This window comes from Talpa occidentalis, unplaced genomic scaffold (genome assembly GCF_014898055.3).
Source record: "Talpa occidentalis isolate TD23 unplaced genomic scaffold, MPIMG_talOcc4v2.1 talOcc4.3, whole genome shotgun sequence".
In the NCBI taxonomy this organism is placed as follows: Eukaryota; Metazoa; Chordata; class Mammalia; order Eulipotyphla; family Talpidae; genus Talpa; species Talpa occidentalis.
Window position 1 is genome coordinate 110,239,156 of NW_023603184.1, and position 23,022 is coordinate 110,262,177.

The window sequence follows — 23,022 nt, forward strand, 5'->3', positions numbered from 1 at the left end:
AGTTGTCTTTCTAGGTCATTGTGAAGATAGTTTTGGTAAGACAGAAAGATCAGATATATTTTAGGCAATTGGGTACCTTGATTCATGATATTTAAATATCTGAGCATGGGTGTACAAGTCTTTGTACTCCTGCCAAGGTCTTCGGACATTGGGGTAACCTGTCTGAATGAGGTGACCACCACTGATACCCCTCTTTCATTCTAGGGAGGACTCTGTCCTTGCTGATTTCCTTTAGCACAATTGATACCAGTTCATGACTTTGGTGAGACTTCAATGCATTTATGGAAATAGTCTAATGAAGAGTAACCAATAACTTCTTTCAGAGATGGTTACTTTTAAGACCCTCAAACCCAGTTGGACTGTAGAGTTCCTGATAGTTTCTGACTAGTCCCACAATTTCTATTATTGTGGGGACGAGTTAAACCACATGAATGAGAATCTCTGAGCAGTTAAGAGATTCCAAAAGTTACATTCTAGAAGTTTACTTCTGCAGCCAGTATACAGGATAGAGAGAGACACAAATTTCAAGGCCACTCAGGCAGGGCAACCATTCCCAAATAATCACTTACTCCCTTTCTACATTCAGGAAAGAAAACTGTAGGAAAGCAAACACCTTCCTTAAAAAACAGCTTTTAAAGTGTAATATTGAGTAGCTATAGACTGAGATAGAGACTATACTGGAAAAGAGCATTAAAGATCCTAATAGAAGAAATAAACTTGAGTTGATATACGTACGAAGTTTGGAATAGTTCTGCAAATGCGGTAGGTCTTTTATTAGGATTTTTTCAGGAAAAGATTAACTTGGACATATAAAAAAGTATCAGTGGAACCTGGACAGTTGAAGAATGTTTAGAACAATTTAGAATTTTAGATCTAAAAAACACATATGGGGGTATTATTTGCTTAAAATAATCAATTCATTAGTGAATGAGGGGAACTCAATCCTATGGAAGACCTTTTATAGTTGAGGTCACACAAAGATAACTCTGTAATAATCCACATACACAATTATTGCTTAGGCTTAAATTTGTCATTTCATAAAGTTCCAGTCTAAAACCTTCCCAGGTATTACTACATTTGATAATATCTGGATTTACTGTAATTACTTAAGTTCTAGGGCCCACCCAGAGTGGGCAGATCAGATAAGCAAGCCACCTCACATATAACTGCCTTAAGGTACTTGCAGGGGCATGCTTAGGGTATCAATCATACATATCAAAAATGAGTTCTCCCAAGCCCTTATTTAAAGGCAATTTGCTCTTCTTATTTCTAATTCAATAATAAACATTTAGTGCTCTACAAGTATCTACAAGGCTATGAGTATGTGTCTGGCCAATCAGAGTAAGATCAACTTCACATTCAAAAAAAATTTAATTGTGTTGGGAGAAGCAATGAATACCTTTAAGGTCCTTAATTAAGACCTGTGTTTCAAGGTCTGTATGAGACTGGAAAAACAGCACATTTGCCCATTAGAGACAGTTTTAATTTTCTGGTTTTGAATATATAATCTCTTTTATAATTTATAAATTATTCACTGTAAAGGAGCAATTGCTGCTTTCCTGTTACTTATCATTTGACTTACCTGAACTTTTGAAAGCACCCATATACATTCCCTGATAGTACATTGAGTTTTAAGACTATTATAAAAGTTAGTGACTCATAGGGCCATCTGTGTGACTTAAACGGAATGGCAACCTATGCAGGTGGTTGCTGCGTGTTACATATTGTGCCTTCTGTGTATATTTTTTCTAATTAGTCATACATCCTGAAGCAGTTTAGAATGTCTGTGGGAAGAAATACGAATTATAGTAGGACTTCTCTTAGCCTGACCTATGTTGAACTTGAATGAGTAAAATACTCCCCAGAGAGAAAATTGTTCACTGTATAAGGTAGGCGTACTTCTTTCTTTCAAGGCAACAGGATACATTTAGCAGCAAGGAAAGTAGAGTTTATCAAATATATACTGAGTAAGACCCTTTGGTGGTTTGTTGTTTACAGGCTTAATTTCTTATCTTATCTTTGAGGATCTTCTTAGAAAAGAGAGTCATTTAAAAGCTAAAATTGATCAAGAAACTAAATTCTATTCTTGAAGTATTCCTAGTAAAGGGATGGAAAGGAATTTAATTTAGATTTTAGTTAGCAGTTGAAGATGATTTTTAGATAAACTGTAAGACCATCAACTTCTATTTAATTTGCCCTGATAACATTTAATGATTTTCAAACAAGCAAATTCTTCCTAATTAAATTCAATATTAAAAATTTAAAACACAGCAAATTAACAAAGGAAAGTAATTGCCAGATAATGAAAGCCAGGGACATCACATGTTGTACTTAAGGAGTGGCCTGGAAAGGGCATTAACAACTAAACAAAGGAAATTCAGTGTGGTAATGGTAGGAAGAAAGATAGCCAAAGAAAAGAATACTATGTAAATGAGCATCTGGTCAGTGTCTGAGGCTCCAGTGGGGAATAAAACCTTAGTTTTATTCTTCATTCTTTATTCAAAGAAACTCTTAGTTTTCTACAATTACCCCATTGTATACTCATGAGGAAACTGAGGCCTCACAGAGTAAAGTGACTTGTTTAATCATACAAAACAAGACAGTGTTATAATTGGGGCATATGCCAATCCTTTCCTTCATTGTTCAGTAATTTATAGTACTAGGCACTGTCTTCCTTCTTGGATGTAGAAGGAGAAAGTTCCTAATAGTATAAATATTTAAGATTACTATGTAGACTTCAATAAAAAATATCTTACTAATATGCATAACACTCATTTAAAATTGACTCATTCTACCAATAATTTCAGAATTGGTATTATATAGTGGATATTGTCTATGTAATCCAAAGCCAAATATTGTAGGAAGTATTCTTAGGGAAGAATATTTAATGTTTAAGTAGAAAAGTGATATATAAATGCAATCCAGCTCTAACAATCAAAAAATTATCTAAGTATTTAAAAATGTGCTGGGGAACCAAAGACGATATATAGATGGCTGGTAAATATACGAAAAGATGTTCATCATTTGAAATGAGGAAATTAAAAATTAAAACAATAATGGAGTTTAACACACACCAATTAGAATCACTAAAATCACCAAAACTTACAATACTCATTGTCGGTGAGGACAAGAAAAAGCAGCACTCATTGCTTGCTGGTAGGAATGCAAAATGGTTCAGCCATTTTAGGAGATGTTTTTGCAAAGTTAAACATCATTTTATCATATGATTCAGCAATTAAGCTTCCAGGTACTTACCCAAGTGATTTAAAACATGTGCCCACATGAAAATCTGCAGGTGGATATTTGGAGCAGCTTTATTTATAATTCCCCAAAACAAGCAACAAAGAATAGGTGAATGTATAAACACATGTTGGTATACCATATAATGGAATACTATTCAGTAAGAGAAAGGAATCAAGAAACAAAAAAAAAAAATGGATGAATCATAAATGCATATTGCAGTGTTGAACAGTCAGTATGAAAGCCTAATACTGTATTATTACAATTACATAACATTCTGAAAAAGGCTAAATTATAGAGATAATTAAAAAATGGTTGCCAGGTGGCTGAGGGGGAAAAAGGACATTGAAAAATTAAAGCACAAGGAGTATTTAAGGGTGATGAAACTCTTCTAAATGATACTATCGTAGTCACTACACATTTGTCAAAATTTACAATACAAAGAGTGAACCTTAATGTATGCAAGTTAAAGAAAAACCATTTAGAGTGTCAGTGAATTCCAGGATAGACTGTACAATTTGACAAAAGAGTAGAACTATTATAAATGTGTAACAACAAAACAACAAATATGTATTTAAACAACATTACTGAAATGGGTTATAGGAAAGTTACTGACTTAAGTAACTTTGGAAGTGAGTGGGATCTGTAAAACTAAAAAAAAAAAAGGAAAAAAATTGTGCATTAACACTATACTGTAGTTTATCAGGTATACATGTATGCTGGATTTTAAGAAAATGGATGGTGGGTAGTAAAATCAACATTTCTTACTATTGGAATGAGAGGTTACAGATAAACAAGGGGAAGAAGTTAGACTAATCTGTGTGGTAATGGCTTAGAGTTGGAGACATGTTTTTGCATAATAAATATCCATGAATCCATGCTGACATAAATGAATTAATAAATAAATGGGGGATATTATCTCCCTTGCAGAAAAACTCCCAATAATTTATGTAGCTATTCTTTCCTCAAAGAGATAGGGTATAACTCCCTATTCTTTAAATGTGGGCTGTACAAAGGGACTTCCTTCCAAAAAGTATATGACAGGAAGGGTGGCTGAGGAGAAAAGCTTCCTAGTAGAGACAGCTAACAGATACCATCTCAGAAGGGTGAACAGAATGAATTAGGAAATTCTGTTTACTTTTATTTCAGAAGATACTTTTATTATAAAAAGTAATATATTTTTAACACACTTCAAATTTTTCGAGTTTCCACTTCACGTGGATAACTAATTTGCAACCTGGGAGCAGAAACATGAGAAATATTGATGTTCTCTAAGAGCATTTAAAGAAGAAAACTCTTGATGCTCTTTACAATACTAAATACTGAAAATAGGGTCTCTGAAAACGCTTTCTGAAATTCATACACTTTCAATGCATTCAATTGTTCAGAGTTTGACCAACTAGTTTGTAAATTCTTCATTCGCTTTGCTTTTTCACTCATGCTTCTGCAAATCTCTCACTAGATAGAAAAAGATTATTTTTTACAGGGTGGAAAGAAAAACTGCAGGATATCAAAGCTGTTGTCCAAAATGTGCCTTTTGTATTATCTATGGATTTGATCTCTATGCTATTTTGTCTCTTACTAATGCAGTATCACTTAACCATATTATACATTTCCAGATGTCCACAATTGAGAAGAATAAAGATTTGTTGGCAAAGCACAGACCGGCAAGTAGACGACATGGCCTGTGGTGTCTTGTCTTGTATTTCATTCTGACCAAGTCATAGGCTTGCTTGTGGACCTGGATTTGTAGGCATCCCCAAAAATCCACCTTAACTGTGTGCTCAGAAGTTGACTTCCAGTGTCACCTATGTGTTTGCCATATCCAACAAGATACTTTTATCACCTTAGAGGAGTATGAATCATCATACCATCATCAAGGACCATTTCCTTCCACACCTGTATCCTGCTTGGAGGCCCTTCCCCAAATGCTCTCTTTATAAACTCACACAGGAATGTGAGAATCAGTGGCAAAGCCTTGGGCCATTTAATAAATTTACAGTGTGTTTGAGAGCAAGAGAAACAAAGAGGTTTTTTACAAAACTTGGGCCAACTGGTAGCTGCAATTCTGGTCAAATTCCAGCAAACCTAAACTAGAAGGCACACATACTAATTATCCTGTAGGTTCAATATTCTCAATCAACATGAAAGATTTCTTGCTGAGTGCACAACAAAACACTCTTTTACTTTCTGTTCTGCTCTCAGTACTTAGGCAAAAGTGTCAGACTTTCAAATACACTATTCTTCAAAAGCTTCTGCTAGCCTGCTCACATGTAACTTTCTTAACATCTTACTAGACCATCAGTCACACTCCAATGTGTGTTTGTATGTGTGTGCATGGGAGCATGCATAGGACCCCGCATGTGTGTGTTGGAAGGAAGCAATTTATGTAATAGGTCAACAGAAAAGAAAGGCTAATTTTTGTTGAGAGAATTTCAACTTCTTTGGTTAAAGATGGAGTCATTTGCTAGTGTAAGGGGCCCATTTCTCTAAAATGATACACCTAACTTCCCAACTATGTCAGATGGAAGGACTTATTATAGCCAGATAGCTCTTAAAAACCACATAGAGTAATAGCTATACTTTCCCTCTGTAGAGAGAATGGACTGAGAAAAGCAGGAAGTAGCTTTTCTTGTGAAGTCACTCCCATGATGGCATGGAGTCTGGGTATGTTGTAGGGTGAGGGGGTAAGGAAGGTGGGATGAATGGAAAATGTGTATAGTCATGTCTCTGCTTGATAATTCTTTCTTTACTTGGTTTAACATTTTGGTGTCATTTGAAAGAGGCAGCACATTTAGAAAAAACAAAACAAAAAAAAGTTTTCTGTGTTAGGTTGCTACAGTTGCCTTAACAAAAGATCACAAACTGAGTAGCTTAGAATAACAGAAATTTACTTATTGTCTTACAGTTCTAGAGGTCATAAGTATGAAATCAAGGTGTCATGCTCCCATTGAAAGGCTAAGGAAGTATCTGTCTATTCAAGCATCTGGTAGGTCCTTGACTTACATTAACTCCAGTCTTCACGTGGTGTTCTCCTGTGTGTCTGTTTCTATGTGCAAATTTCCCCTTTTCATAAGGACACTAGTCTTATTGGATTAGGGCCCATCATACCTCAGTCAGACCTCATCCTAACTAATTACATTTAATTACAATCTTATTTTCAAACTAGGTATTAAGGGTTAATACTCTTAACATATGAATTTTCCACAACAACATGAAACTACATATAGGAATTTAACAATTATAATCAGAAGAGCTACTCTTGATGAGTTTCTGTGCTGGGAGCCTCCTCTCTTTGATTGTGAAATAAACTGGTCTCCTGATTCTGAGCATGTTGAAATCATAACAATGGAATAGACTTGGACTGCACTGATTATATATTTAAAATGTAAGATACCTCTTTAGAAGTAATACATTGTGTATTAAAATGCTCAGCATCTTATTCCAATGTGTATACCTTTTTTTTTTTTTTTTAGTATACACCAAAATGCTTCCTGAATAATTACCTTGATTTTCCCTCTAACCTGGTAAAATCCTTCAAGAGGGGTCAGTGGAAGAAATTAGGTTATGTGGTAATTAGTTAAGTGTATTTAACATTGCATTACCCTATTTTTCTTTGATGCTTTGATCCTTGTTGAATCTCCGTATTTCTTTTTTTTAATGAATTATTTAATTTTATATAATTCTTACATCATTTTTCATTTTTGCATAATGTATACATTTTCATTTTGGTTATATTCCCCATACAATTCCCACCCCCTTTTTCTTTTTTTTTATAATAAATTTTATTTTTATATTCCCCATACAATTGCAACCCCCTTATTTTGACCCCAATTCCCTCCCCTCCCGCTCCCTACCCCCCATAGAGTGTCTCTGGTTCATAGTATTTTGTTGATTTTGATTTTCACTTTCTTATAGTTATTCATTTTCCTGGTCCCTTATTTAAGTTTTCTAGATTCCTGCTATGAGTGAGACCATCCGTAATTTCCTTTTTCTTTCTGGCTTATTTTGCTGAGCATGATCCCTTCCAGTGCCATCCATGTTGCTGCAAATTGCATGTGTTTATCTTTTTTGAATGCTGAGTAATATTCCATGTATATATGTACCACATTTTCTTGATCCAGTCATCTATTTTTGGGCATTTGGGCTGTTTCCAAAGCTTAGCTATTGTAAATAGTGCTGCTATAAACATAGGGGTGCAGGTGCTCTTTGGAATTGATGTTTCTGTGTCTTTTGGGTATACCTAGGAGTGGAATTACTGGATCATATGGAAGCTCTATGTTTAGTAGGTCCAGAAATCTCCACACAGCTCTCCATAGTGGTTGGACCAGTTTGCACTCCCACCAACAGTGCAGAAGAGTTCCTTTTTCTCCACACCCTCGCCAACATTTGTTGTTGCTAGTTTTTTTAATATGTGCCATTCTCACTGGTGTAAGATGGTATCTCATGGTAGTTTTGATTTGCATTTCCCTGATTACAAGTGATGTTGAACATTTTTTCATATGCCTGTTGGCCATTTGCATTTCCTCTTCAGAGAAGTTTCTTTTTAGCTCTTCTGCCCATTTTTTGACTGGATTATTTTCTTTGTTGTTGTTGAGTCTCATCAGCTCTTTGCAGATTTTTGTGATCAGTCCTTTATCATTAGTGTTGTGTGCAAAAATGTTCTCCCAGTTGGTGGGGTTTCTCTTTGTTTTTGTTATTGTCTCTTTTGCTGTGCAGAAGCTCTTTAATTTGATGTAGTCCCAGCTGTTTATCTTTGCCTTCACTATCACTGCTTTGGGTGATGTGTCTGTAAAGATGTCTTTGATGTGAATATCACGTAGTGTTTCGCCTATATTTCCTTCTATGTATTTTATAGTTTCAGGTCTTATGTCTAGTTCTTTATCCATTTTGAGTTGATTTTTGTGTATGGTGTGAGGTAGTGGTCAAGCTTCATTCTTTTGCATGTAGCGACCCAGTTTTCCCAGCACCATTTATTGAACAAACTTTCTTTGCTCCAATGCATAGTATTTGCTCCTTTGTCAAAGATTAGTTGACCATAAATCTGTGGGTTTATTTCTGGATTTTCAATTTGATTCCATTGGTCTGTATGTCTGTTCTTGTTCCAATACCATGCAGTTTTGATGATTATAGCTTTGTAGTATAGTTTGAAGTCTGGGAGTGTGATGCCTCCATTCCCTTCTTTTTTTTTCAGGAGAGCTTTGGCAATTCGGGGGTTTTTGTGATTCCATATGAATTTCATCAATAATTGTTCTATTTCTTTGAAGAATGACATTGAAATTTTGATTGGAATAGCATTGAATCTGTATATTGCTTTTGGTAGGATGGCCATTTTAATAATGTTTATTCTTCCAATCCATGAGCAGGGGATGTCTTTCCATTTCTTTGTGTCTTCTTCTATTTCTTTTAACAGTGTTTTATAGTTTTCTTTGTATAGGTTCTTTACCTCTTTTGTTAGATTTATTCCCAAATATTTGATTTTTTTTTGTTTCAATAATAAAAGGGATGTTTTTTTGATTTCTTCTTCTTCAGATTTATTGTTTGTGTATAGGAAGGCTACTGACTTTTGTGTGTTGATTTTGTATCCTGCCAATTTACTGAACTGATTGATGAGTTGAATTGGTTTTTCTGTGGAGTTTTTGGGGTTCTCTATGTATATTATCATATCATCTGCAAATAGTGATAGTTTGACTTCTTCTTTTCCTATTTGCATTCCTTGTATGTCTTTCTCTTGTCTTATTGCTCTTACTAGGACTTCCAGTATTATATTGAAAAGCAGGGATGAGAGTGGACATCCTTGTCTTGTTCCAGATCTTAATGGAATTGCTTTCAGCTTTTCACCATTGAGAATGATACTGGCTGTTGGCTTGTCATATATGGCCTTTATGATGTTCAGTTATGTTCCTTGTATCCCAAGAATTTCAAGGGCTTTTATCATGAATGGGTGTTGCACTTTGTTGAAAGCTTTCTCAGCATCTATTGATATTATCATATGGTTTTTATATTTCTTTTTGTTGATGTATTGGATAACGTTGATTGATTTTCGGATGTTGAACCATCCTTGTGTCCTTGGAATGAATCCTACTTGGTCGTGGTGAATTATCTTATGGATACATTGTTGGATTCTGATAGCTAAAATTTTATTGAGGATTTCTGCATCAGTGTTCATTAGGGAGATTGACCTGTAGTTTTCCTTTTTTGTGTTATCCTTGTTCGGTTTTGGTATTAGTGTAATGTTGGCTTCATAGAACGTGTTTGGTATTGTCCCTTCCTTCTCAATTTTTTGGAAGATTTTGTGAAGGACAGGCACTAATTTGTCTCTGAATGTTTGGTAGAATTCATTTGTAAATCCATCAGGTCCTGGGCTTTTGTTTTTGGGGAGGTTTTTGATTACCATTTCAATTTCGCTGCTTGTAATTCCACCCCCTTTTTCTGACCCTAATCCCTTTTCTCCTTCCCCTACCCCACTGTAGTGTGCCTCTGGTCTATAGTTGCATGTTGACTTTGATCTTTACTTTATTGCAATTAGTCTTTTTCCTGGTCCCTTATTTAGGTTTTCTAAATTCCTGATATGAGTGAGACCATCCGGTATTTTTCTTTTTCTTTCTTGCTTATTTCACTGAGCATGATCCCTTCCAACTCCATCCATGTTGCTGCAAATTGCATGAGTTTATGTTTTTTAATTGCTGAGTAATAGTCCATTGTGTATATGTACCACATCTTCTTGATCCAGTCATCTATTTTTGGGCATTTGGGTTGTTTCCATAGCTTAGCTATTGTAAATATTGTTGCTATAAACATAGGGGGGCAGGTGCCCTTTTGAATTAATGTTTCTATGTCCTTTGGGTAAATACCTAGGAGTGGAGTTGCTGGATCATATGGAAGCTCTATCTTTAGTAGGTCAAGAAATCTCCACATAGCTTTCCATAGTGGTTGGACCATTCTGCACTCTCACCAGCAGTGTAGGAGATTTCCTTTTTCTCTACATCCTCACCAACATTTGTTGTTGCTAGTTTTTTTTCTTAAAATTTGAATAAAAACAGTAACTTTAGCTGTTTGGTGTAAGATGGAACATTTCAGGGGCCTCCCTGCTGGTTCAAGGGGTTAAGCACAGCACTGTGAAGCTATCCACAGCCTCTGCAGCAGGAGTTCAATCCCGGGCCAGCCAGGGAGATACCCACCCATGTGGCGCAGCAGACCTCTCCTATCTTGCCCACTACTCCCCACATCAGTGTATTTCAGTCAGTCTGCCTGTTCTGTTCCCCACTCTGTCAATGGTGAATCCTCTCACCCCCTGCACCTCTGTACCCTAGTTCTTGTAGACATAAAATAAATAAAACCTTAAAAAGGAAAAAGATGGATCATTTCAGAATTAATCCTGCATTAAATCAGAAGTTTAAGAGCTTTTACCATTGTAATAGACTCCAAATCTCTAATTCTACTTAAGTTTTTATAGTACCAAGTTATTTTTATTCTGAATAATGAATATATCTAAGATTTACCCTAGTGAACATTCTAATTGTAATTAACAATAGACGGTAGCACATAATCAAGGCAAAGTAAGGGCTGGGCAAAATGGCTCAACTGTTTCTATTTAAGGAAATAGACTCTGAATAGGAAGTGAATAATGCTTTTTATTTTTTAAACCTCACAAGAAATGCAGAATGCTTTATCTGCCTGACAGAAAGATTCAGAGAACATTGATATTCTCGAGATCATATAACAGATGCAATGATAAGTCTAAGACTTAGATAACTGGCATAGTTGAGGGTTTTGACAATGCATTCTGGCAGAAGAGACGACCCTAATTAGCAAAGTACCCTTGTTAACCTTTAAAGTATAATCCTTTTGGATCTCATGAAATTTTTTTGCTTTTTTTTTTAATAGACACACCTTTTTTTGGATCATTTCAGGTCTATGACTTGATGTATTTCCAAAACTGACTTCAAGGTCTTACTTATTTATCTTGTAAATGAGTCTAGTAGAGAATTGTACTGCATTGTGGAAACTCATTTGTTGTTTGCAAACCTCCTCTGTTTCCCTTTCTACAAGAAACTAGTATTTAAGGTTTTTCTTTCAATAATACCTAAAACACTGCTACCTAGAAATGGTTATGCATTTTCATGTTTGATTTCTCTTTATTATAGGGATAAGAAAGCACATATATTTGGAGGGATTTTTACTTCATGGCATTTGCTGCTTCTTTCCCATTATGAAAAATAGTAGAGAATATAGACAGAAGAAGTAAGTATAAAGGGAAAAACAATATTAGATATCAACACTTGCTGAATTTTTCCTCTGAAGCAGACATCAAGTTAAGCACTGCACATGTATTATATTATTTTAGTAAGTCCTTCAATAGCCCAAGGAAGTAGGCTTGAGAGATTAGGCATCATACAATTCTTTAGCACGAGAATGGGATTTAAACTTGGGACTCAGTGGACTTATTTCAGTCAAGGTCTTAACAACCATGCCATATTTGCTACCATATTTTACCTCCCCTGTCTGGTTTTGGATAGAGGTAGATGAATCAGAGGGAAATGAATGGTTACAAATCAATGGAGTGAGTAAAAAGTGACTAGAATGTGAGTACCTTCTACTGATTGGTTGTTTTTGCTATTGCTATTTGCTGGGTGTGACTGTTTACTATGATAATTCATTAGTACATATTTATTAGCATTGCTAAATCTTGCCAGAAGAATGTAGCTTTTGATGAACAAAAGTAGATGTGTGTCTATGAGAGAGACAGAGAGAGAGAGAGAGAGAGAGAGAGAGAGAGAGACCTTGGGCAAGTTTCTGGCTCAAGACTCTTCCTGACACAGGTAACTTGAAACACTTGGTCATCTTTCTTTCTTTTTCTTTTTTTTGGACATGATCACTAAGGTGTTTATTGCAGCATTAGTTCTAATGGCACAAAACTACATCAAAGGGGAGGTCAATGAAAGGGGCACCAGCAAAAATCCTACTGCATGCATACTCCATTCTCCAGAGCAATGAGTAAAATAAGTGAATTGGAACTATCACAGACAACTATTACACCCCTGATTATTAAGAAATGCAAGATGTAGATGTGTGTATACTAATCCACCTTTCTTAATATGCATTCCCAGACTGAATTCGATAGGACTCTTAGGCAGAATGGGTTGGTTCATTAGCATCTGCCCATCGGCTGGTATGTGTGTTTATGCCCTGCCCTATAACATCCATAAATGATTTATTACCCTAAAGTCCCAGGTGATAAAGACATGAGTTGGTACTGAGCTTATATAGTGAACTCTGACCCAATGTGGCTGTAGGGAAAAAACTAAATCTATAATTTGGTAACTGAATTCTGTGAAAGATAGGATTGACTGACCATTATATCAAAAGTGAGAAATGCAACTTGGATTCCATAAGATTATTTAGATCTGCCTTAGTTCCTTAAAAAAAGTAATTTATATGTGTGTATTCATTGAATAGTAATATAAATATACTTTCCAAAGCAATGTATGAAATGAAAAATATAAACCTCGTTTCCACTACTCAAAGACAAAGACTGAAAGATGTTAATCCAGTCATTTTTCTAATTTTACTAGATAGGGGTGTGGATGTGTGTGAGTGAGTGTGTGTGTGTGTGTGCATAAACATGCATACCAGAAATGGGCAGATGCTAATGAACCAACCATTCTGCCTAAGAGTCCTATCTAAATTTTAATTTAGAGGTATAGGCTCTCCCCCTTCAAGTGTTTTACCCCACGACACCACACCCACCACCCAAACACCCATATTTCTCTGAATTTTATTCTTAAAATAAAGAGGGCATTCTTCCACTCTTGTTATGTCATGATTTCCCTTTCTTGAATTTTTCATTTTAATTCATCATTAGTCAACTTGAGTATAATGATCTTTTTATAATAAGTGTATGTATATAAGTCAATGTGTTGCATATATTTTTGACTGCAAGTAACAGAATATATGACTTAAACAGACTTACACCAGTGATTCTTAAACTTTAGCCTGCATCAAAATCACCTGGGAGGCTTCTAAAAGCACAGATTGCTGAACAGCCTGAATCCAGGGGTCTGATACGGGGCTCGACATTTGCATTTCTAACAAATTCTCAAGTAGGCTGATGCTTCTGATCTAGAAACATGGTGAGAGAAAATTCACTGACCTTAAAAGTCAAGATTCAGGACTTACATTAGCTTAGTTTGATTTCTCCAGCTCTACTTCTCTGCATCTTTCTTAACAGTTATCATCTCTGTGCATCTGCACTAATTCTCAATTAGTGAGATAACTACAGTTTTATACCTTGAATCTATGTACCAAAATATTTAAGAAAAAAGAACCTAGTTCTTTCAGCAATTTTTATAAGAACAAAAGAATTTCTTTACCCAAGACTTCAGAAAATTTCATTGGATCTTAACCTAAATTAGATCACAATTCTTAAATTGTGGTGGGCAGGGAGCACTGTCTGCATATTGGCTTGGCTCTGTGTTCCTGAACCAGCTATACAATTAATCAAGGATACTACCCTGGAATTGCAGGAAAAGAAGTCTTCAGATAAAGAAAGAGAACTTTGCTATTTGATCTTCCTTTTCATTGTTTTGGTTCAAAACACATCAAAAAAAGTTAAAGAAGTTTTTATTCAGAAGAAATCTTCAGAGTCTATCTTTGGAAAATTGTAGACTGTAAAATTTTATCTAAGTCATCCCTAGAGCTAATATTTTAAGTTTAATATTAGTAACAATATTTACAATGATAAAATCACTATTCCTATTTTTAAACAGTGCCCTTAATACCTAATACTGAAGATTTTTCTCCTAAATAAAATAGGTACTTGTCTGTATACACAGTTTCACTATAGTTATGAAGAGGATGTTATTAATTTATTGAATATTTGAGATATGCCAAGAATTAAATTTCATATTCATTATATAATATTATCTATTTGGCAACTTTAAAATTTAGGTGATATTATGTATGTTTTGCAGATAAGGATTATACAGTATCTAGACTACAGTATTATATAATAATAGGCATTGTCTAATCGAATTTAAATATAATAATACATTTTTGATAATTATATAATACATATGCCTATATAATACTATTTATTTGTTTTAGAAATTATCTCTATGAAGTACATATCAAAAGTAATAATGTAAGGGGGGGCTATGCTGATGTACATGGTTAATTTATAACTGATTTGTTTAAAGTATATATATAATTGTCTATTATATGTCAAGCATCACTTATAAAAAGGACATAGTATATCTATATTTATATATTAATTGTGTGTGTACCTCTTTCTCTCTCTCTCTCTATAGAGAGAGCACAGAGAGAGAGAGAGAGAGAGAGAGACTATCTCCATAAAGCTCTTAATGCCTGGTTCATATTAAATACCCTACAATAATGTTAACTTTTATTGGTATTTTTACTTAATTAAATATAACAGATACATTTTGAGGAACCATTAGCTGTGAAAGTGCTGTTCAAGGAAATGAAAACATACTCATATATACAAACAATGAATACTATCTATTAAACCAGTTCCTTTAACATAGGCTGTTCTTAATATACTCATTACAGAGGTAATTTCTCAAGCAAATTAGTCGTGTAACTTGTTTCTTGATAACAGCACCAGGAGTTAAGTCTGCCAAAATCAACAGTGTATTTCAAAGACTTCCAGGTTCTCTGTAACAAAGGCTGAGTAAGCCATGACTCATAATCGGGAAACTTCTATTTGAGGGCCTATTATCTCTCTTCATATCTGGGGTGTGGGAAAGACTGGTAACAGTGGGCAGCAGGCAAGGGAGGAGTTCCGTTCTGTTTCCAATGCCACAAAGTAAGTGAGAAGTAGATAGTGAAAGTGCTCTTGGCGTAGTTTTTTCTTATTCAAAGGACCCCCAGACACAGATAGAGTTGTCTGAAAACATTTTCAGGACAATGCACTGTGTTTGAATTTCTGAGCTATTCCAGCATCTGTGGTTGAGTCAGCATGCCTCATGGCCTGAAAGTAAACTAGACTCTCTTACATCGACCCACTCTGCTTGCTTCTTCAGTCTCCCTGTTTCATTTATTTATCAAGGGGTGGGGATTGGTGGAGCGAGAGAGTATGTTTTAAGACTCAATTTTGAACCTACACATAATGTAATTGAAAGAGAGAGAATGGTTTCCTAATTGCCCAGAAAGGGTTTAAATTGTGGCTGATATGTACTTGTGTGGATGTGAGCAATGCCTTGACATTTCTACACCAAAGTTTCCTATCTTTTAATAGAGTTATTTTATTTATCTAGCAGATTTTGTGAAAAATAAATTAGATTACAAATAAAAAAGAGTCATCAAAGTTGTAGGACCTCAGGAAAAAAAAGAATTAAAGAAAACCTAGGGAGTCAGTATGATGCTAAATGCCTTATATTTAGGACAACCATAATTTACATGTATGAAAGAGATGCTATTAATAATTAGCCCAGCACCTGCACCCCTATGTTTACAGCAGCACTATTTACAATAGCTAAGCTATGGAAACAACCCAAATGCCCAAAAATGATGACTGGATCAAGAAGATGTGGTACATATACACAATGGAATATTACTCAGCAATCAAAAAGATAAAGTCATGTTATTTGCAGCAACATGGATGGAGCTAGAAGGGATCATGCTCAGTGAAATAAGCCAGAAAGAAAAAGAAAAATACCGGATGGTTTCACTCATAGCAGGAATTTAGAAAACCTACATAAGGGACCAGGAAAAAGACTAACTATAATAAAGTAAAAATCAAAATCAACAAACAACTATAAACAAGAGACACAGTATGGGGTGGGGAGGGGCGAAGGGTTTAGAGTCAATAAAAAGGGAAGGGGGAATTGTATAGGGAATATAACCAAGATGAAAATATAACCAAGATAAATATAACCATTGTGCAAAAATGAAAAATGTTGTAAAAAATATATCAAATAAAATACAAAATCTTTAAAAAATAGTAATAATTAGCCCAGGACAGCAGACCAAACAAGGATTGTCCTGAGCAAATCAGAATGTGTACTCAACCTAATTATAATCATATTGCTTTATTGATGGGCTAAAGAAAGGAGTCAAAACTCCTTATCTCTTGATAGCATAATTTTGCAATTGTTTCATTTTTTAATTGTTGTTGGCATGAAATGCCCAAGGTTCTTCTCAGACACACCATGTGTATTTATCATGGGATCATGCATACAACCTAGTTTGTGGTAAATGGTAGAGTAGAAAAAGGAAAGTGTATGACCTAGTTTTTGTCTTCATTTTTCTACACACATTTCCCCTAAACTGATGAAAACCTAGGTCTACTTCTTGCCAAAGTAGTCTTTGCAAGGCTTAGACCAGAAGAATAACACCAACCCCAAATAGCGTAAGTGTTTCTGGGATTGGTGGCTTAAGGATAGAGGGGGCATTTTTCACAAATTTTGCCTTGGAATCCTGTAATTTAAATTTGCAAGATTCCAGAAAGTATTTCCTCCTTTCTGTTGTTTACTCCAAAACACACCTTAACATTATACTTGATGACATTTAAGATATTGAGTCAATTTGGAGGTAGTGGATCATGGTTCTACATCCTGCTTTAAATTCTGATTTGATACGGTACAAATAGTTCTTCTATTAACCTGAGGAAAGATGCTTTTTATTAAGACTAATGATAAAGAAATAGAAATGTCACAATTTTAAATGTTTTACATTTTATAAAACTCCAATTTTTAAACAAGGAAGATGTATAATGTACAAAACATACACACAAAATATCTGACATTGCCTATTTCTTTATGTTGATGACTGATTCTGAACTGTCTTAACTTTTGCTGTTAAATCTTGACTTCTTTAAGAAACCGATAGGTAAGCACTTTGAACCCTGATCCAAGGAACTGTCTAGGCTCTACCATCTACTTACTTTTTGGGGAAAAGGTCTAGAAAGAATTCCAGTCCTATACCAAGTGGCTGAGTGCTGCTTCACTGACCCCTGGCAAGTCTCCTGCTCACAAAATTGCACCAGGAAAAAAAAAAAAACTGCACCAGGGCAGACCCTTTACTTGTTCATTCATTCAATAGGAATATATTGTGTTCCTACTAAGCCATTTTCCAAGGCCAAATGCTGGGGATTCAATTACAGTCACTGCCATCCCAGGCTTAAAGTCCAAATAGCATTATTATAAGTAATTACTATAATGAAAATAGTGTTAATGCTAGGAAGCAGGGAAGATTCTCTGAGAACCTGAGTGGATGGTAATGCTCTTAAATGAAATAGAGAATATTTAAGGTTTTAGATTTTGCAGGGTAGTAACACTGAGTTTCAGTTTGGACAAGTTGATATTGAAATGTTCTTGATATATTCTAGTAGAAATGTCAGACAAAAATTGACTCTATAGGGTAGGAGTTCAGAAAAGCATGGTGAACCATTAGAGTTGTTTAGATCATGAGCATATAAACCACCATTGAAGCCCTGGCAGTAGAGGAGACACCCAGAAGAAAGTAGGTAGAATAAGAAAAGAGGAGGGTCAAGGGTAGATTTTTAAACATCTATGTGTAAAGGGGGAGGAGGAAGAGAGCTGCTTTTGTATTTCTCTGGCAAGAAAATAAGGTTTCACAAGGCTTCAGGAAACAGGCAGCATATGACCACAAAACTTGTGAGGATAAGATAAAGTGTCTGATACCATGTTGTGGGTTAGAGTGTCAGACAATATCTATATATAGTTTTAAAGACAAATTCCAGTTCAAGAAAAACATCACTTGAGCTTCTCTGAATGCGAAGAGGACTCATAGCCTGACTATCCTACTAATGTTACCACAGTTTCTTCAGTTTTCCTTCCCTTCTTTGGTAATGCTCTCCCGGACATTCTAACCTGGTAACATGCCAGGCATGAACAGCTTGAAGATTGTCTTCTATTATTCTTAGATAATATTCTCACTCATATTATAGAAAAAGGAAGTTTTACGATGGGAGTAGCTGGAAAATAAAGTATCCACTTATTCTAGCCATGAGCTATAATTAGAAAATCCAGAAATATCTTTAGTAATTAAACACTTTTTTTCTCTAGAATCTCATAAAACTTAATTAAGGAATGCAAAGATCCTGATAAAAACTTTAAAATGTATATTAACAAAAAGTAAATGTTCTTTTCTTTCCTCTGTTTCTAGTCTGTATCACATCCACATATAAACATGGTGCATTAGAGCTGAAAGAATCACAGAGAAGTCTAATCCCAGCTCTCCCTGCTCCAGCTCCTTACCCACAAGAGAGATGAGGAAAGTAAGATACAGTGATTTCCACACTTAAATATGTATGTTCCTAAACATTTAAATAATAATGATTACATTCAAGGAAAAACCAATTGATTACACTGGTCAAGATCCTGGGTTTTGAAGTTGACTATGTGGGTTTGGATCCAGTTCCACACAGTGTGGGCAAATTACTTAGCCTCTCATTTCCTTCTTTAGTTTCTGCATGTATAAAACAGTTAATAATAGTATCTACTCATGGGTGTTAGTAAACAATTTCCCACAGGTTTCTCATATTTCTGCCAGTCTTTTAAGCAGATACTTACTACCTTTGTTCACCACTGTCTTTTCAAAGGCATTTGAAAGACAACAGCCATGAAAGATGGAGATAACATCTATCTTCAGAGCAAAGAGCAGGTTTGCTTACTGTCCCACAAAATAGATACAATGACTCCCTCTGGAGCAAAGGTCAAGTATGCTTACTGCCCATTATGAAAGACACAGGTTTCCTAATCCCAGAATTTCATTCCTATAACATGACCCACTCTGTACCTGGTTATCACCTGGTCCTCTGAGAACTTGTGCAAATGCTGACACTCTGGCACCTACTATGGATGTGACCAATAAAGTTCTTTGTCTTTGACCCAGGAGTTTCATGTCTTCTGCCAATGTTTATTGGCAGAAGGTTATGACAGGCTAACTATATTAGCTTCCAAGTAGAGTAAAATCTCAGCCTCTTCACATTTCTTGACAAAAGATTTCTGAAATAACTGAATAAAGCATATAAACATAAAGTACTTGAAAGACTGTCTGGCACACAAAGCCTAAAGACTGAGTAAATGTTGGCTGTTAGTGCTATTTTACAGTTATACTTGCCAAATGTACATGATTTATTAGTGTGCAGCCAGGACTAGAATCCTGGAAAAACTCAGCCTCCTGTTCTTTATGCCTCTCCATTCCACCAATATCTCCTATCCTTACATTATATTCTCTGCATATCTTACTTATAATTAATGTTGAAAATAATATAATATAAAAGAGAGGCTTAAAAATTGTACCGATTTGCTTGGTAAGCAACTTAAAATTGTTATGAGGGAGGTAGTAAATTTGGAAATCCCAGACTACCTATTAAGCATTAAAATGTTATTTTAAGAGAAAAGGGTCTACACTCATGGCACTGATACATAGAAAATATTAATTTGCCTGGAAATGCATTATAAGTAAAATATAAATGTTGGAAATTCCCTAATGGAAATCATCACGTTAGTAAGTCTACTTTTATCCCTGAAAATCCACAACTGGTTTTTGTTAAAGGCTCAGAGTAGATTTCTAAACTGCATGTCACAGACAGAATCTCTGAAAACAAAGACTGCCTAGTACTAATTGTTGGAATTTGAAATATTTCCCTTAGACATTTTCTACAAGTCATTGTTTTAGATTTGTTACTTGTATTACCACAGTAGAGAAAGAGAAAAAAAAACTAAAATTAATGAAGGATATGCTTTATAGCTTACCCGGGTTTAATATTTTATATGCTCCCTTTCATTGAATCCTCAGTACAATCTTACCTGGTAGAAATTATTAGTGACATTTCATTTATTAGCTGATGCTCTTAGTAAGAACTCATAGATCAAAATGAGCTAAAGGCTAATGGTTAGAAACTCTGGTCCATTAAATCCTAGTTATACTGGATTAACTAAGTAAATTAATATGGTTAAGAGAAATGCTAAAATGAAGAAACCAGACTTTTCGCCAAACATAAAACAATTCAAAACACACCAATATTTGCAAATCACAAATTGGTCCTATCCCTTCAATAAGCTACTATACAGACAGCCAGATTCTAACTGCATGCTTTTATATGGAATGTGAAATTATTGAAGAAATACAATTATCTGATCCAATCACAAAAAAATCTTTATAAAGCAATCTTTTTTTCCAGAGACCCATGAAGATTTACACTTACTGTAAATGCAAATATTACATGAAGATAATTAACTTGTTAAAATTTTCTTATTTCTCTCACTTTAACCCTCCTTGCTTTACTACTTACACACTCAAACATCATGTTTTCATTGTGAGAAGTTTAAGATCAATGTGTACAGTGACTAATAAATGAGTTAAAATATTTCTTAAGACTTCAAAGTCCTCCATTATTGTCAACTCATTTTTAGTTATTTCCCTTTCTGATTCACTGAGTTCATCAGCTTTTGAAAACAGTGTCCTCCCCCAAGCCCCCATGTATCCTCTATGCTATTTCAGTGTTCTGTTTTCTATCTTTAAATCTGTCAAACACAATAGTTCCATTTTTTAAAAAATAACATTTCACCTGTTCTTTTTCTCTTCTGCAGTGTACTTTATCCTTCAAAAATCAGCATGACCTTTTTCATTCTTGATCAACACTTGTTGTAACAGCTACCCCTGAAGCAAAAGGAAGTAACCAGATCAGGTAACATACTGAATGATCAGGATGTGGGGACTAAATTTAGTCTCATGCCCAGTGAGAATACTTGGCTACCTACTTTATATAATTTTAGAGATTTCAAAAGCCCACATTGTTTTCAGATCTGTCAACATTGATTTGCCATGATCCTTGTTTATCATCAGTTTATAGAGAAAGGAGCTTTGTCTTTAGTTGGCTGCTGTTATAACACTGTAACGTGAATGAATGTAATCAGAAAAACTACTTACCAACTTGGGCTTTGAGGATAACACTAGGGAGGTCTAGAGTTCTGCAGGGTATGGGAAGACAAGATTTATCTCCCTGTTGTCCATCAGTGGTGCACTGAGGATATGATAGAAATGATAACGTGCAGTCTCTGCCTTTAAAGTATTTCCCATCTAGCTGAGAAGATTATATATACAGTATACAGATTATACTGTATATATTTTGTATATATGTTGTATAGACAAGATAGCGAAGAATTCAAAGGGAGACATTAAATATCTCTGGATTACTAACAACATTCTTTAGAGATGACAAGAAGAACTAAAGGGTGAAAGTGGGGCCTCCCCGGTGGCGCAGCGGTTGAGCGCTGGGTCGCGAAGCTGCCCGTGGCCTCTGTGGCGCTGGTTTGATCCCCGGCTGCTCCCCGGCCACCAGAGGAGGGTCCCGCATGGCGCACAGACCTCTCCTGCCGCCTGCTGCTCCCCTCGGCAGTATACTTCGGTCCTTCTGCCTGCTCTGCTCCCCGCTCTGGCTTTGGTGAATTCTCTCACCCTCCCACGCTTCTGACTGTACCCAGTGCTTGTATAAATAAATAAATAAATCTTAAAAAAAAAAAAGGGTGAAAGTGATGAGTATGGAGAATGGTCAAAACACAAAGTGAAATAGCAGTATATAATCAGCACACTCCACTGAAAGTAGGGTTTTGTGAAAGCAGCAAATTTTAGGCAAAAACATTTTTCAGCACAACCTGGTTTTGAGTTGAAGATATCTTAGAAGAGAGACTTGGACAGATATCTTAGAAGAGAGACTTGGACAGTTCATGTGTGACCACATGAACTGAATTGATAATTCAATTTCTCATTTGTAAAAACCAATTAAATGGAATTTGTTACCTTTCTAATTCATGATGTGCTTGGATCCTTTGGATTAGAAAAGATATTTCCTACAAGCATCTATTAAGTGCCAATTTTAGCATGATATTTAGGACTAAATTAATGGAACTTCATAAAACTTTTTCTTACCCTGTAGATGATTATAATATTGCAAGTTAAGGAAACATGAATAATAGGAATATCACTAGCATATTCTTTGTAAGATAACAAAAGAGTGATTTGTTCTGAAACACTTGTGGTTTTTTTTTTTTACATACAATATAAATGGTTTAATGACAGTGGCAGGCCTTTCTCAGGGGGACCAGGTGGTCCACCCAGACATCATCCAGGACCCAGCACCAAGTTCATTGGAAAGCTTCTTGCTTTGACGCCAGAAGGATGAGCACATCGCCCAAGAACAAGGCCTTTCATGTTGTGGATGATGGAGCAACTCGTGTCCTCCCTGAATTCCTCGTGCACCTGCGTGCACTGGCCCTGCAAGTGGATTGTGCCCTATACTTTGGTGATCCTAGACAGCTTGATGGGCTGCACATGGCTCATATCCATGAAGGCAGCGTGGTGGCAGTTGGGTGGAGAGAGCTGAAACAGTGACTTTTTCTGTCCCTAACCCGCCTCGTCTCAGAGTTACTTCCTGAGCAAATCTTGGTTAAAAGCTGAGCAATCATATCAAGACATGGTAAAAGAGCTGCACACACGATGTGGGCAACCTTGAGTTTTGAGTTTGGTTGTTTTGAATCTTGAAGAGATGGTGTTTTAAGGAATAAAGGTCAACTCTATTCTCAGAAACATTTCAGAGACAAGTGCCAATGGCATTTACGTTAGGGCAGGACTAGAATTTTCAAAGTGAAGTAACTCAGTTACTTCAGGTTAAAAGAAACAGACACAACCCCAATACCTCAAATAGCACAACTGCTCTTGAGAAAGTAGCCCAGAGGACTTGACTCTTAAATTAAAAAAAAACAAAAAACAAAAAACAAAAAACACAGCCTG

General features: G+C 35.5%; 1 long non-coding RNA gene and 1 pseudogene across 1 annotated transcript in view; both read right to left on the reverse strand.

The window, feature by feature from the left end:
• Nucleotides 1–20,950, reverse strand: part of LOC119255996 (uncharacterized) — a 113,898-nt gene extending 92,948 nt beyond the window's left edge. The window contains exon 1 of the long non-coding RNA XR_008553600.1: nt 20,801–20,950. This is a non-coding gene — a long non-coding RNA (uncharacterized LOC119255996). The remainder of the gene's footprint in view (nt 1–20,800) is intronic.
• Nucleotides 20,951–22,376: 1,426 nt separating this feature from the next.
• LOC119255163 (40S ribosomal protein S28-like) lies at nt 22,377–22,578 on the reverse strand (annotated as a pseudogene).
• Nucleotides 22,579–23,022: the final 444 nt, after the last annotated feature.